At 39.5% G+C, this 15,539-nt stretch overlaps 1 non-coding gene across 1 annotated transcript; it reads left to right on the forward strand.

Moving 5' to 3' along the window:
* The first annotated feature begins 14,815 nt into the window (after positions 1-14,815).
* LOC112208263 (small Cajal body-specific RNA 16) lies at positions 14,816-14,998 on the forward strand. Its single transcript, XR_002942679.1, has one exon. It is a non-coding gene; the product is annotated as a small Cajal body-specific RNA 16 (non-coding RNA).
* The last annotated feature ends 541 nt before the right edge of the window (positions 14,999-15,539 follow it).

The raw sequence follows: 15,539 nt of genomic DNA on the forward strand, positions 1-15,539 counted from the left end.
GAAATTGCCCTCCCTTTTCCCAAAGTGCATGATAGAATTTAAGAATGACAGATTCACTAAGCCTCTGTACAAATACACTTCTGGTCACATTTTGCAGAATGAGGCATTTTTTAAACTTTATGTGCTTTACTGAAGAAGCAGCACAGATGTGCCAAGAGACTCGGGTTTATTCTTTGGAAATAACATTTTTGGAAACTGTCTCATTATATCTCTTTCCCTTGACTACAGGGTTCTCTGGAGAAATAGAATCAATAGGATATATATGAGATTTATTATGGGAATTGGCTCACAAGATTATGGAGGCTGAGAAGCCCCACAATCTGCCATCTGCAAACTGGAGAACCAGGAGGGCTGGTGGTGTAATTCAGTCCAAGTCTAAAAGCCTGAGAACCAGGGGAGCCAGTGCTGTAACTCCCAGTCTGAGGCCAAAGGTCTGAGAATGAGATGGGGGACAGAGTACATGTTGCAGGAAAATGGAGGTGTTCGTATAAGTTTGAGTCCAAAGCCCTGAAAGCCTTGAGCTCTGATGTCCCAGGGCAGGAGAAGATGGATATCCTAGCTCCAGAAGAGTGTGCCCTCCCCCGCCATATTTTTGTTCTACTCAGGCCCTCACTGAATTGGATGATAGCTGTCCACATTGATGAGGGTGGGTCTTCTTTACTCTACTGATTCAGATGCTAATCTCTTCTGGGAACGCCTTCGCAGACACACCCAGAAATAATGTTTTACCAGCCATCTGGCCACTCCTTAATTTAGTCAAGGTGACACATAAAATTAACTGTAACACCCTTTCTTAAACTATGTCCATGTGTCATTTTGGGATCAAATTTAGTGTGTGGTACATTAGAGCCCATGTTTCAAATCAGAGTTTCTAAGAGCATTGTCCTAGCCACATCAGAATCCCTTGGTTCTTGCATCAAAGTCAGTTGGAGATTGTTACAAATGTATGTATTTGGGGCCCACCCTAGACCTCCTGATTCAAACCGAGAATCTGCATTTTAACAAGCACTCAGCCATTCTTCCACAATCTAAGTGTTAAGAAGTACTGCTCTAAATGAAAGCCAATGAAAAAAATCCTTCATAATGTTATCGAAAAGGGGTCCTGATCCAGACCCCAAGAGAGGGTTCTTGGATCTTGTGCAAGAAAGAACTTGGGTTGAGTCCACAGAGTAGAGTGTAAGAAAGCTTATTAAGAACGTTTATTAAGAAAGTAAGAAGCAAAGGAATGGCTACTCCATAGGCAGAGCAGCCTTGAGGGCTGCTGGTTAGCTATTTTTATGGTTATTTCTTGGTTATATGCTAAACAAAGATTGATTATTCATGAGTTTTCTGGGGAAGGGGTGGAGATTTCCCAGACCTGAGGGTTCTTCATCTTTTTAGACCATATAGGGCAACTTCTAGATGTTGCCTTGGCCTTCGTAAACTGTCATGGTGCTGGGGGGAGTGTCTTTTAGCATGTTAATGCATTATAATTAGTACATAATGAACAGTGAGGACACTAGAGGTCACTTTTGTCACCATCTTGGTTTTGGCAGATTTTAGCTGGCTTCTTTAATGCATCCTGTCTTATCAGCGGGGTCTTTATGACCTATATCTTGTGCTGACCTCATACCTCATCCCTTGACTAAGAATGCCTAACTTTGTGGATATCCAGCCCAGTAAGTCTCAGCTTCATTTTACCCAGCCCCTATTCCAGATGGAGTCATTCTGGTTTGAATGCCTCTGACAACAATGTCCCCTTTCTGGTCTCAGATGAAAATGTGGTTTTTATTTTGGCACACAGATGTAGTAGAATTAATCCAGTCCGTTTTGTATCTAAAGTTTACACTGGAGCATGCCATTAATGTCTGCTTGACGTTCAGTAAGTGCTAAGTGTGTGCCTGATTGCGTATCCACATGTGTGTAACCCAAGGAGTGTAATGGTTTAGTTTAATAGAAGGAAATTCAGGCTTTATCACATCTTGGTTTTTTCTTTTGAGAACCTGATTTTTCTTGGATAAACCTTCTGTGCATAAATAAAGCTACAGACCAATGGCTCTTTGAAGGCCTGTGGACACCTCTGAGGGCCAGTCAAAATGAGTAACTCTCCACTCAGGGATCTGCTGACCCAATAATGATAATGAAGCATGTCCTACTTCTGCTTGTTCTAAGACCATTTGAGCCCACAGTACTTATTGGCATGTACTGGCAATTATATTAGCATGTAATTCAGCTATACCTTCTCAAATTAGAGGCCTACTTACAAAAGGCTGTTGATTCAGTTTTCCGAAATTTAATTGTCTTTATGATCTCTGCTCTTACAAGGAAGAGCTGAAAGCGTACTTTTCTTTTCTTTCTTTCTTTCTTTTTTTTTTTTGAGATGGAGTCTCACTCTGTCACCCAGGCTGGAGTGCGGTGGCGCGATCTCGGCTCACTGCAACCTCTGCCTCCCGGGTTCGAGCAATTCTGCCTCAGCTTCCCGAGTAGCTGGGACTACAGGCACGTGCCACCAGGCCTGGCTAATTTTTTGTATTTTTAGTAGTGGCAGGGTTTCACTGTGTTAGCCAGGATGGTCTCGATCTCCTGACCTCGTGATCTGCCTGCTTCGGCCTCCCAAAGTGCTGGGATTACAGGCATGAGCCACTGTGCCAGGCAGAAAGCTTACTTTTTCTTTCCTACTCCGAAGTGCGTAATAGGTCTCAGGAGCATCTGGACCACAGAGATTCTATAGACAAAGGAAAAGGGAGCCCTTGGGGAATAGTGAACTGATTTTACTGAATGTGATAGGACAGATCATTGAAAGAATAGTAAAAGGTGAATCCCACCTAGATTGAGTCATGCTACAAGTGGAATGTGGGTAAGTTTTGTGGAGGAAACACCCAGGAGGAGCTATCCAACAGGCTGGTAGGAGAGGCGGGCACTGACACAGGATTTGGTGAATATGGGCCTGCAAGAGATAGGAAAGGCTTGTAACGCCTGTGGAGAGGAATGGAACAGGAAGTTTCACTGACAAAATAAAATGACTTTTGTCCTTGTGATAGTTTGCTGAGAATGATGGTTTCCAGCTTCATCCATGTCCCTACAAAGGACATGAACTCATCATTTTTTATGGCTGCATAGTATTCCATGGTGTATATGTGCCACATTTTCTTAATCCAGTCTATCGTTGCTGGACATTTGGGTTTGTTCCAAGTCTTTGCTGTTGCAAATAGTGCCGCAATAAACATACGTGTGCATGTGTCTTTTTAGCAGCATGTTTTATAATCCTTTGGGTATATACCCATTAATGGGATGGCTGGGTCAAATGGTATTTCTAGTTCTAGATCCCTGAGGAATCGCCACACTGACTTCCACAAGGGTTGAACTAGTTTCCAGTCCCACCAACAGTGTAAAATTGTTCCTATTTCTCCACATCCTCTCCAGCACCTGTTGTTTCCTGACTTTTTAATGATCGCCATTCTAACTGGTGTGAGATGGTTGGGGGAGGGGGGAGGGATAGGATTAGGAGATATACCTAATGTTAAATGAAGAGTTAATGGTTGCAGTAAGCCAACATGGCACATGTATACATATGTAAAAAACCTACACATTGTGCACATGTACCCTAAACCTTAAAGTATAATAAAAAAATAAAAACAAGCAAACAAAAAAACCAAAATAAAATGACTAAAGAATTGTTAGCCCTATTGTGGGCTTCACTGGTTTTGGAGTGCAGGCAACAGAATAACCATAGAACTATCTCTTGGGATACTACAGGGCCAGAGATGTGAAATATGATTCTCAAAAAACTTTTACCTCTTGGTTATTGTCAAACCGAAGCTATTGATTCTAGTCATAGTGGTTCCAGGTTTTTAATCTATTATGAATAACAGTCTGTTGGAATAGCAATGAATAGAGATGAAGAAGCCTTGGATATAGTTGGTAATAAAAATTACTATAGATTACTACTCTAAATTTTTAGAGTAAGTGACTACATGAACTCAAATGGAATAAAATAATTAAAAAATTGAAGAAAAAAACATAAATAAAACAGTATTAGCATTTCCTAGGCTACTCAGAGAAACAAATAGTTCAAGTTTGGCCCCTTCTACAGTGAGAAAACAGTGAAGAATATATACTTTTTTCTAAGATCAAAAGATAATGACTAGTTGACAGATTTATTATTTAGAAATATGTTTACTCTGAATTAATACACAGGGTTGGTCCTATGTTGTCTAGATCAGTGCTTTATAATAAAATATAATGTGATTCACATCTGTAATCTTAAATTTTCTAGTGGTTTCATTTAAAAAATAAAAAAGGTGAAATTAATATCAGCTAAATTTTATTTATGCCAATATATCCCAAACATTGTCATTTCAACATGTAATCAATATAAACAAATTGAGATATTTTACATTCCTTTTTTTCATACTAAGTTCCTGAATCTGATATTTATTTTATAGTTACAGCACATCTTAATTTGGACTTTCAGTGTTTGAAGTACTCAGTAGCCACATGTGGCTATTGGTTACACAGTATTGGACAGCTCAGATCTAGAAGACTGTGTATTTCATATTAATGTAAAACATTATGAGTTTAGAAACCTGTCTCCACAGTTTGGAAATATACTTTGGGATTTTTCTCAGCCAATATCTCTTTGAAGTTTGTCTAATTAGAAGCATCTAAGTTACAACGTTTTACCTTGAGGGATTTTTGGAATGGAGTCAAACCATTTTTTTACTGAAATGGCATCCCTTTGTGGAAGACAGGAAAATCTCAAGTGTTTGAATAAATGGGTTTGTTTTTCTTTCTGTTTGATTTTAGAGACAGTAAATTTTGAATTCTGGTTTAACATTTGCATGGTGTTTTTTTTTTTTCTCATGAAACAGAAAAACGTTGGCATTCTTTGAAGACATGGGGGGATTACAGCTAGAATAATTGCCCCATGTTGGATATGTTTATATAATTATGACTTGCATTAGTGTGTTGGGTATGAATACAGCCTCCCAGGGATTTTCTCCATCCTTACTGGACATGGAAGTAGGATCATTCCTTTGCTCTCAAGAATGAGTAGTAGCAGAGAGACCCACTGGACTGATGGGACTATTGGAACAGGTATGAGGGATATCTCATGCTTGGATGGCAGACTGAGTCAGGGCCAGGTAGGGGCCTCAGCAGATGCCTTCATGACAGGAAGGTATTTATTATTTATTTAACAAATATTTCTACAGTGCTTACCAAGCACTAAAGGCTGTCCAAGCGCTTTATGAATGTTAACTTGCTTAATCCACATGATAACCCTGTGACATAGGTGATAACCCAGTTCACAGATGAGAAAACTGAGGCACAGAAGGTTAAGTGACTCACCCATGGTCTCATAGCTAGTGACTGGCAGAGCCAATGAAACCCAGTCAATCTGGCTCTGTATCTACACTCTTAACTACTTGCTCCTCTCAGCTGCTCCAACCATGACAGACCCTCCTCCTGGCCCCCTTGGCAAATGTATGTGCCCCACTCTCCTGAAATCATGGGTCACCTTGGGAAAGAGGTCATTAAGATGATGTTTTCTCCACTCCTTCAGAATGGCAGGTTGAAATAGGAATTTTAAGTGGTCAAAAATAAAAATGCCATATTTTTTAACATATGAGTTTCAAACATGAGTTTAATACCTGCTATACAAATGTAACTTGTTACCATCAGTAATTGGCCTCTGGAGTCTGTTTATATGCAGACTTCTCAGTTCTTGGGAATTCCGAAGAATAATGTGTTACATGATGCTGCAAGAAAGGATTGAGAGAATCTTCTGGGCTTAGGGTAGAGATAAAACCCCTCTGCTATCACCACAAATATTGCCTAAAGTTGAGTGGCAACTCTTTCTTGCTTTCCTTGTCAAAGGATAAAGACACAAGTCAGGCAGTGCCTTAAGGGAAGCTACTTCTATTGAATATATTTTTGGAAGAGCTATGATTGTCTGAGTTCAGTGTGAGAGCAAGTGTTGGATATGGGCTAGTTCAAGAGGGCAGGGACAAAAGGTTTAAAAACTTCTGCAACAAGGTCAAAAGATACCGAAACAGTTTTTAAAAGAAGTCTTTTTGTGTGAGCTCAAAACAGAAACACATGCCAAGTCACCTCTGTATTATTTTTAACTGTGAACACTTAGGTCTGTAGTTGTCTAATTCAGAGCATGATTATTCATTTGGCCTTTGTTTTGTGTAAGGAGCTGGTTGCCCTCACACTAAATTATTTTGTACAAAAATCCAATTGCAATGAAGTATTCTATGGAGTTTTCATATGTTAGGGAGGGTTGCTGGTCACCTTGACCAAGCTTCTCTATGCTATAGTATTTTTCTCTGAAATATTTGAATTCAGCATTACTAATAGCTTTACGCTTGTTTCCACAGAAAAAATTGAAAGGACTGTATTTATGGGAACATTTTTATTTATTTTCTGACTGCCTCTAGCTGTATGGAACAGTTGATTTTAGATACATGAGAAATATTATAATTTATATCTGGGGTAGATTGTGGGAGCAGGAATGGTTAAATTTGAGTGTATATAGAACAAGAAATGTATTAATATAACTAGATTTGAGTAATAGTAACTAATTTATTGAGCACTTCCACATGACAGGCGTTACCCTGATTTCTTTACATTTATGTTTTTAAAGCTTTACCTGAAACTCTTATCAACTAGGCACATTATTATTCTCTTTTAAAGACCAGGAAGTTGATACTCAGAGAAGCAAAGTAACTTGCATAAAGTCACGTAGCAAATCATGTCAAAGCTTGGGTTTGAACTCAAGTTTGTTTAATTTCATGCTTCTAACCATTATCCTCCACTAATAGGACCTAGAATTAACCTTAGGGTAGGAGACAAGAATATTTGTGTGTGTGTGTGTATGTGTGTGTGTGTTGAGAAAGAGTTGGTCTAGAACAGGATTTGGCAAGCTTTTTTTTTAAGTGGAAAAAAGCAGATAGTAAATATTTTAGGTTTTGTGGGCCATGCATAGTCTTTGTTGCATAACTTTTGTTTTTCTAATATTTAAAAAATCTAAAACCCATCATTTTAGCTCTCTATTTATAAAAAAATAAGTAACAGGCTGAATTTGGCCTGTGGGCTATACTTTGCTGATCCTTGTTTTAGAAACTTTTTATATTCATGTATAATAACAATGAGTGTGAGTTTTGAAAGGAGGTTTGAAGACCAGAAATTCTTATATATACATCTGTTTATCTCTCTATGTATGTATAGCATCTTCTAACTTCAAGTTCTGTGGTAGTAGAAAAACATTGCTGCATTCTTAGAAAGTGTGACTATTTCATTAAAATTGATAAAATGCAAATAACTCAGATGATTATAGACATATCTTCATATATTTAATGCACATATATATGTGTAAGCATGAATTGATACATATGAATTGATTTCTTAATCAGTACCCAATGTATTCTGTAGATTATATATTGAAATAAACCAAAGCAGTTATGGAATAAGAGTTTGATGTATATTATAGGATTTTGGTGTAGGAAGAGCTAATAAATTACACTCTCATTTCCTGTCTCAAGTTTTAATCCAATCAAGAAAGGAGTCTAATGAAGATCAAAATGTTGGTTTTGTTGCTGATATGGCTATATGAAAAAGCTTAGGTCTGAGCTTCTAACTATTGAACCCTGGAATCAGAATTACTCACCTAATCTTAGGCTGCATTGGATGACTGCAGTCCTTTCCACGTGAGGCAGAGTTTTTCCTGCTGTGTGCCATATACCTCAAGGGTGGTGGACCAGGGAAATGTCTTTGCTGGGAGTCAGATGTGGAAGAGAGGAGGAATAAGCTCAGCATGTCCACATCACTTCCTCATCTCAAACTCAATTATCACCCCTAGATAGTCCAAATTTGCCTTAAAAGATATCAAAAGATACTAGCTCTGTGGTCCAAAGTAGAGACCCCAAAGGAGAAATTGGTGCTCAATTGTGAAGGTACGCTGATAGCAATTTTTTTTCTTTTGAGATGGAGTCTTGCTCTGTTGCCCAGGCTGGAGTGCAGTGGCACGATCTCAGCTCACTGCAACCTCTGCCTCCCAGGTTTGAGCAATTCTCTGCCTCAGCCTCCTGAGTAGCTAGGATTACAGGCTCCCACCACCATGCCCGGCTAATTTTTTTGGTATTTTTTAATAGAGATGGGGTTTCACCATCTTGGCTAGGCTGGTCTTTGAACTCCTGACCTTGTGATTCACCTGCCTTGGCCTCCCGACGTGCTGGGATTACAGACATGCGTCACTGCGCCTGGCCGGTACACTGATAGCTATTTTATTTGTTATCATTTTATATAAAACTAGATGGAAAACAGATATTATGTCAGCTTTTTAGTCTGCCAAAGTAAGTCTGATTTGGCCCTATTTGTGTTATGTCCTGGTCAGTGACATTGATGCCAGTCCAATGATTCATTTGTTGCTGAAATGCTGAAGTTGATCAGGGCAGTGTCAGTTTGGTGGCAGTCTGTTGCCCTGGGGCAGTGATACCTGTCACGCAGACCAGCCACACCTGAGAGGCCCAGTGACAGAGCCATAGTCATTACATTTCAGTGTGTTCAATTTTAGTTACCAAGATCAGAAAACTGACTGCTGGGGAGGGAGGCTCATTTGGGCTAGCTTAAATCAAAGTGATAGAATGCACAGTATGATTCAGGTTTATAAGATGATGATATAAGTGTGTTAGTGCTTTTATTTGTATATGTTCATAGAAAATGGCTGAAAATTTGTTCATATAATGCTAATGATACTTATTCTTTGTGACAAGGTTTGGGGTGATTTTTTTTCTTCTTTATATTTTTCTGCATGGTTCAAATTTTTATAATAATTATGAATCATTTTTCACCAAAAGAACGAAGTAGTTGTTTTTAAAGAAAAAGTCATGTGGCTTGCTCCACTCCTGTGCTTCCCTCCTCCAATCACTCTTTTTTTTTTCCCTCCTTCCCTCCCTCCTTTCCTTCCTCTCTTCTACATACCACTATTTGGTAAATATTCACTCTATGCCACTGTGCTTGGTGCTGGGGATACAGTGGTAAACAACTCAGACACTGTTTCAACTCTCATGGAGCCTACAGACCAGTGAAACAGCTCAAGAGGCTGAAACTTTAATTGTGGCCTCTGTCTACTTGGAATTCATTGATATTCCCAGATGTGTAGATTTGAATACTTCTCATCAGATTTCATCTGGAAACTTAATCCCATGTAGTATTTTGTCTGATTTGTGTTGCTTTACATGGAAGACATCTATAAGTTATGGTTGCATTTATTTTTACACTTGATGAATTGCCTTTATTAATAAAGATTTTTTGAAAGAATATAAAACAGAAGTATAGGGAGTTGGGCAGGACCAGGGGCCACATTTTGATTGATAGGTAATAACTAAATGTACTCATAGCATGTGCATTTTTTTTTGGTCAATATGACTAATAAGAGAACTTTTGAATGGCAGGAAGGCGATGTAAGAGTCTAGGAGCCAGATATTTTTCTTATGCCATTGAATAAGTCAGTTCACCCAAGAAATAGTGATGAGTGGCAGCTGAGCTTTGGAAGGCATAAGGGCCTTTGAGTTTGGGGTCATCTTAGGTAATGCATGGCAGAGTCACAGAATGTATAATCAATCCCACATCTGTCATATGCACATATAACAGGGGGCTTGAAATTAGTTTTCAAGGGGGGCTTGAAATTAGCTTTAGCTCAAGTAGTGTGGTTTCAAAAATTCGCTTTCGTCTATTTGTTTATGAATCACAATAATTATGCGGAAATCATTGCTGGCCAAAGTATCCCTACCCATTCCTCTCAGAGCAGGTTCTCTTCCTCTCTCCACTTACTTCCACATCTTTGGAGACTTACTCACCACACACAGATCCTATATTAGTAATGAGGCAGCCTGAGATTTTCATGTCTTTCCTCTCCTCTGATACACCATTGGAATTGATTTACCTTAATTTATGACTTCTCATTTCACCCCAGGGCATAAATGACTCATGGCTGACCATGTTCCCCTCAGTGGATTTTTAACCTTTCTTTGCTTAATATATTTATGATAAGGTCAGAGATGCTTCATTCAAAAGCAGCAGGAGGCCTACTGGCTTCTGGGAGTGAAAGCTTGTTTCTTGTCTTTTAATTTAAGAAAGTTTAAGACAACCCAGCAGTAGAAGTGGGGCTGGAGAACAGAGCATGCTGAGGTTTGGTGGAGATACTACTTGGTTGTCTAGTGGGGGTGAAATGATTTAACAGAGTGCAGATGATGTAAAGTAATAGACGGGGTCTAAAAGATCAGTTGATAGGTTTCACACATCAGGCATGCAGCCCTCCTCCTGGAAATGGGCATCCTCTCCTCTCCATCCTAATAGAGAGGGTGAGATGTCATCCAGCTGTCACATTGAAATATGCTTCTTACTAATGACTGCAGAACGATGGGATATTTGAATGCTTTGTGTGAGACTGTCTGCTTTCTTCTTGATACAGTGATTGGGAATGGAGGGTGAGTTGTAAGGCATAAAAAAAGATAAAGAAATGACAACTCCCCATTGTCACATGTACCCTTAGTGCAGACTCACAAAATGGTACAGCTGTGTCACAAAGAAGAGTTAAATTCCATAAGTTAAAAATGAAAATATTGTGCATGTTGCTGTGTATATACATACGTCTGAATAGTTGTTAAAGAGTCTGTAGAAATTTCTCAAACTACTGTGTTCAGTTAGTGTAATGTAGCATATCTATATTTACTGCCTATGAAAAGATTTTATGGCTGGGTGCAGGGGCTCATGTCTGTAATCCCAGCACTTTGGGAGGCTGAGGCAGGAGGATTGCTTGAGGCCAGAAGTTCGGGACCATAGAGAGATCTCGTCTCTACAAAAAAAACCCAATAATAAATATTAATAATAGTAATTTGGCATGCACCACCATGCCTAGCTGTAGTCCCAGCTACTTGGGAGGCTCAGGTGGGAGGATCACTTGAGCTTGGGAGGTTGAGCCTGCAGTGAGGTATGATTGTGCCACTGCTTTCCAGCCTGGGTGACAGAGTGAGACCCTATCTGTAAAAAATAAAAACAAAACAACGACAACAAAAACTTTGATGTACTAAGAGAAAAAAGTTTTACCTAATGGGATATACATTGTGAATCTACTTTGTTAAAAGTATATATTTATATAAAAGTTTAGAAATATCTACATTAGAATATTGACAATACTATTGTGCTTATCAATAGGTGGTGAGATTATGGGATGTTTTCTTTTATAATTTTTCTATAGAGATGTCTTATCTGTGTGATAAGACTTGTTAAGTTAAAAATAAAATTCCTGGTAATTTGAGTCTGCCTATTATTACCTAATAAATCTTAGGTAACTTTAAGAATTCCATCTGAAGCAGAGAACCTTTGTTGACACCAAGGCAGATTCACTGCTTCTAACGCTGCTGCCTCCTTCAACTATTGAACAAAGTAACTGATGGCCAAAGTGACTGAACAGCTGGAGCTTCTTAGAGGTTTCCCAGGGCCCTAGTCAGGGCTCTCAGTGTTATTGTTATAATAAACTAAGTCATATCCAGTAGAGAGAAGACATGAGCTTGGAAATTATTCCAGCTGAAAACTTCCATCTCCACCCATCCAATTGTGATTGAGTTCTGGTTTCCACACCTTCAAAAATATTTCTTCTATGTCTCTAGAAAAGAAAGAAGTACTTTTTTGTCACATGTCTATTTTCATTAAAAAAAAAAAAAAATCTAAAAACTATGTTGGATGACCAGCTCAGAAATGTCAGTGTACTTTCCTCTTTAAATGCATTAAAATCTCTTTACTTTTAAAAATCACTTGTTTGAGCAGCTGTGCTATGAGCAGGAAGTCCATTATCTTCCACTTGAAGTTCACCTATCCCGCATCTCAACCTCTAACTGCCTAAAAACTCTGGGGCTCATCTGTTTGAATGAGGGGAACCAACCCTGTCTATCAAAAGCCAAGCAGAGGCTTCCATGGCCATTGTCTCTTGGAGCCACAAGGTGTTGCTGTTGCTGTTGGTTCCCGATGCTTATAGTGCCTGGTCCATGCACAGGACACAGTGTGCCCAAGCTTGGACTCTAGGACTACCGTTCTCTTAGGGGACTCTCACAAGGCTGGTCATTGTCCCCCAAAGCACGGGACATAGCCATATGCTCTTCCAGCCCCAAACCCTTAGTTTTTGATCCTAAGTCAGCAGCCCAGAATCTCCAGGGAATTTTATTTCATAGGGCCTTTTGTCTTTTCATGCCACTGTGTCTTGGTCACATCCTCCCTGGTCCACCCCAACTCGTAAGTCTAATTTTGAACCTTGGAAAGCATGGATGCTCTATTAGACTTCTTATTTCCTTTCTCCCAGTGCTCTCGGATCATCTTGTGGAATAACCCAGCAGGAGGTTAGTCAATGTGATTAGGTCATCTGTGTTTGCTAATTGTTCATATTGGAAGTTAGGCTCCTACCCTTCCACAGAGACTGGGAGATAGGAGGAGTATCTTTCTTGATGATTACATTTCAAAGGGATGGTTTCCAGGTCCTTGAGAAAGACATTCTTGAGTCATAAAACATTTACATCTCAAAGGGGCATATAAAAACGTGCAATTGAATTTTTTTTTTTTTTTAAGACAGAGTCTCACCCTGTCACCCAGGCTGGAGTGCTTTAACAAGATCATAGTTCACTGTAGCCTCAAACTCCCATGCTCAAGGGATCCTCCTGCCTCAGCCTCCTGAGTAGCTGAGACTACAGGTGTATGCCACCATGCCAAGCTATTAATTTTTTTTTGTTTTTGTAGAGATGGGGTCTCACTATATTTCCCAGGCTGGTCTTGAACTCCTGGCTTCAAGGGATCTTTCCATCTCGGCCTCCCAAAGTGTGATTACATGCATCAGCCACCATGCCCAGCTCCAATTGCGAATTTTATAAAGTAAATGCTCTAAGGGAAGTCAGAGACCTGTGAGCAGGTAGAAGCCTGTCTAACGTTTAATCAAACTGAAGGGAACATTAAGGTCAACTTGGTGAGAAGCAGCCTTCAGATAGCCTCAGTATAATCCCAAAAGGTTCTAACTCATCTCTTGTCCACCCTCATTCCCAATGTGAGTGGCTTGCTCTGTATGTACACAGCTAAAATTGAGTTTTCTATGGCAGGGGCCAACAGAAGTCTGCCTTACGGCAAATTGTGCCATATACTCAACATGGTTTAAGGTACTGTGCCAAATTTGGTAGTATTCCTCTTTGTGGAGAGTGGATACTTCATACAGGGATTTAGGTACTGAGGGAATTAAGAAATTACACCTCCTTAATGGAATGTTACACTGCAAGTTGGGGAGTCTATATTTCTGTTTTTGGTGACTACTATGTACATTTTCTGCTGCAAAAAACCAAAGTGACATCAATATTCCCTTGACACCTCCAGTTCAGCACACAAAGAGAATTCACTTCCTTGGAGGTCACCTTGATGCTATTTTCTATTGTACATGATTTTAAAATATACTGTGATAAATCTCATTTGTTCTCTTATTCAATGGTTAAAGGAACACGTAAGGGAGTTGGTGAAATATATTTAGTTGATAGAATTTTAGAGATGATTTTCAATTCCTTATAACCATCTTAAGATTCATATGAGAAATTATGACCAAAATTATTAGCTCTGCTTAGATCAAGATGTAATAAAGAAACCTGTCCAATTAGGAACTAGTTCTGTTTCTCTCTGCTTTTCAAATTGGGTTCTACAAATATGAATGTTACTGAGCACCTTCATAAGGGACATGTTGTGTTTGTTCTGTTCATCACCAGTGAGAAGTAACTTGACATTTTCATTGCTAATAACTTCCTTGCAAAGTATATTGACACTTCAGTCATTTTTGAACCAAATCAACAAATAATGAGGGGCTGTTCTCTGAAATCCACCCACACAGTTCTTGCTCGCAAATGGTGCAGGCTGTTGAGGTGCCAAGATGCAGATGACATGTGGATAGTGGAATAATAACAGACTACCTAAATAAATGTTCAAAACATCAACAGGTTTCATTTGAAGGTGTGTAAGTAGCTACAAAACAAACTTGGTGGACATTAATTACTACAGGAGGTGAGAGGACTAGAAGAACATGCATAAAATGGATCTCAGAAATGAATCTCCCAAGCCTGCTTTGTCTTTCCCTGAAACCCATTTGCTTAGTGCTTCGTGCATATATCCATGAGTTATTCTCCCAATGCATATGCCCCCTACCTGCTTTCCCACTTTGCTGTGACTACCCTTCATTGCAGGTAAAAGAATCCACTCTTAATTCCTTCTGTTCATCGTCCTATATAATACTCCTGCCTCCACACAAGCCCTCCTCTCTGCTGGAAGGTCTTTATTTCAATTGTGATTCTCCTTTGTTCCTTGTACCTTGCTAACTTTTCTTAGTTAAAACTCATTGCCTCTTTCAGAAGGTCTACCTAGAGCTCCGTGTCTCCCTTGTGTTTCCCCCATTATTCACTGTAGAGCAGGGAGGGCATGGGGGTGGCCTGAGTTCAAATATTTGCTCTGCTGGGTTCTGCGCAACAAATTTCTTAACATCTCAGAAACAGTTTCCTCTTCTTTAAAGCGAGGCTATTTATGATTGATTTTTAATATGATGAGAATTGTGGATGTATGCTACAGGCATATATATTAAAGAAGCCATGAACTTTTTCTTTTCCCGCTGAAGTGTATTCATGCCTAGACTTGTATCTGGCACACAGTAGATTGTTTTCTAGTGCCTCCAAGTTTTTAAAATATTTTGACGAGAGTTGATAATTGGTAGCAGGAGTAACATTCTGATACGAGCTACTCTGCTGTTGGAAGTGGAACTTTCATGGTCTGGGGAAAGGCTCCTGTGTGGCTGAACCTGCCCAGCTGTGGGTGCAGCCTTGTACCAGGCACCCCAACCCTGACCTAAAGTAAATTCCCAGGAGAAGTCTTTCCTGGGATTTGAATTTGCAGTAACAGGTGTGAACATTCTAGCGCAGTTTGATCATGTATGATACTATAAACAGGACCCCCCTGCAAAAAAGTGGAAATCTCTAGAACAGATTGATTTTTTTTTGCTTTTTATTTTAAGCATTTTTACATTAAAAAAATTAAATGTACATACAATAAGATGGGCCTTTTTTGGTGTATAGTTCTTCCACATTCATAGTTTCTTGTTCGATAATTCTTTGGTGAATGAATGAGGCAGCCAATATAGTACTTGGCACAAAGTTGGCTCTCAGTGTATACTTGTATATATGTAAGTGTATATACACTTACTGTGGCTACAGCTAGCACTCTGCATAGTTTTTTGGTAGCACATATCTCACTAAATCAGTGCCACCATTAGACTTGACTTAACAGAGCCGTGTCCTGGGTCCTGTGCATCAGGCTATTCATTGTGTGGTCCACTGATAGACATCTTGTGAGAACTGTTAGAAATGAAAATTCTTGGGCTGCACCCCAGACCCGCCGAAGCCTCATCTCTGGGGGTGGAGTTCAGGAATCCATGTTCTAACGCAGTCTCTAGGTGGTGCTCATGCAGGTATTTGCCAAGCACTGCTTTAGAG

This window comes from Pan troglodytes, chromosome 12, assembly GCF_028858775.2.
Source record: "Pan troglodytes isolate AG18354 chromosome 12, NHGRI_mPanTro3-v2.0_pri, whole genome shotgun sequence".
Lineage (NCBI taxonomy): Eukaryota > Metazoa > Chordata > Mammalia > Primates > Hominidae > Pan > Pan troglodytes.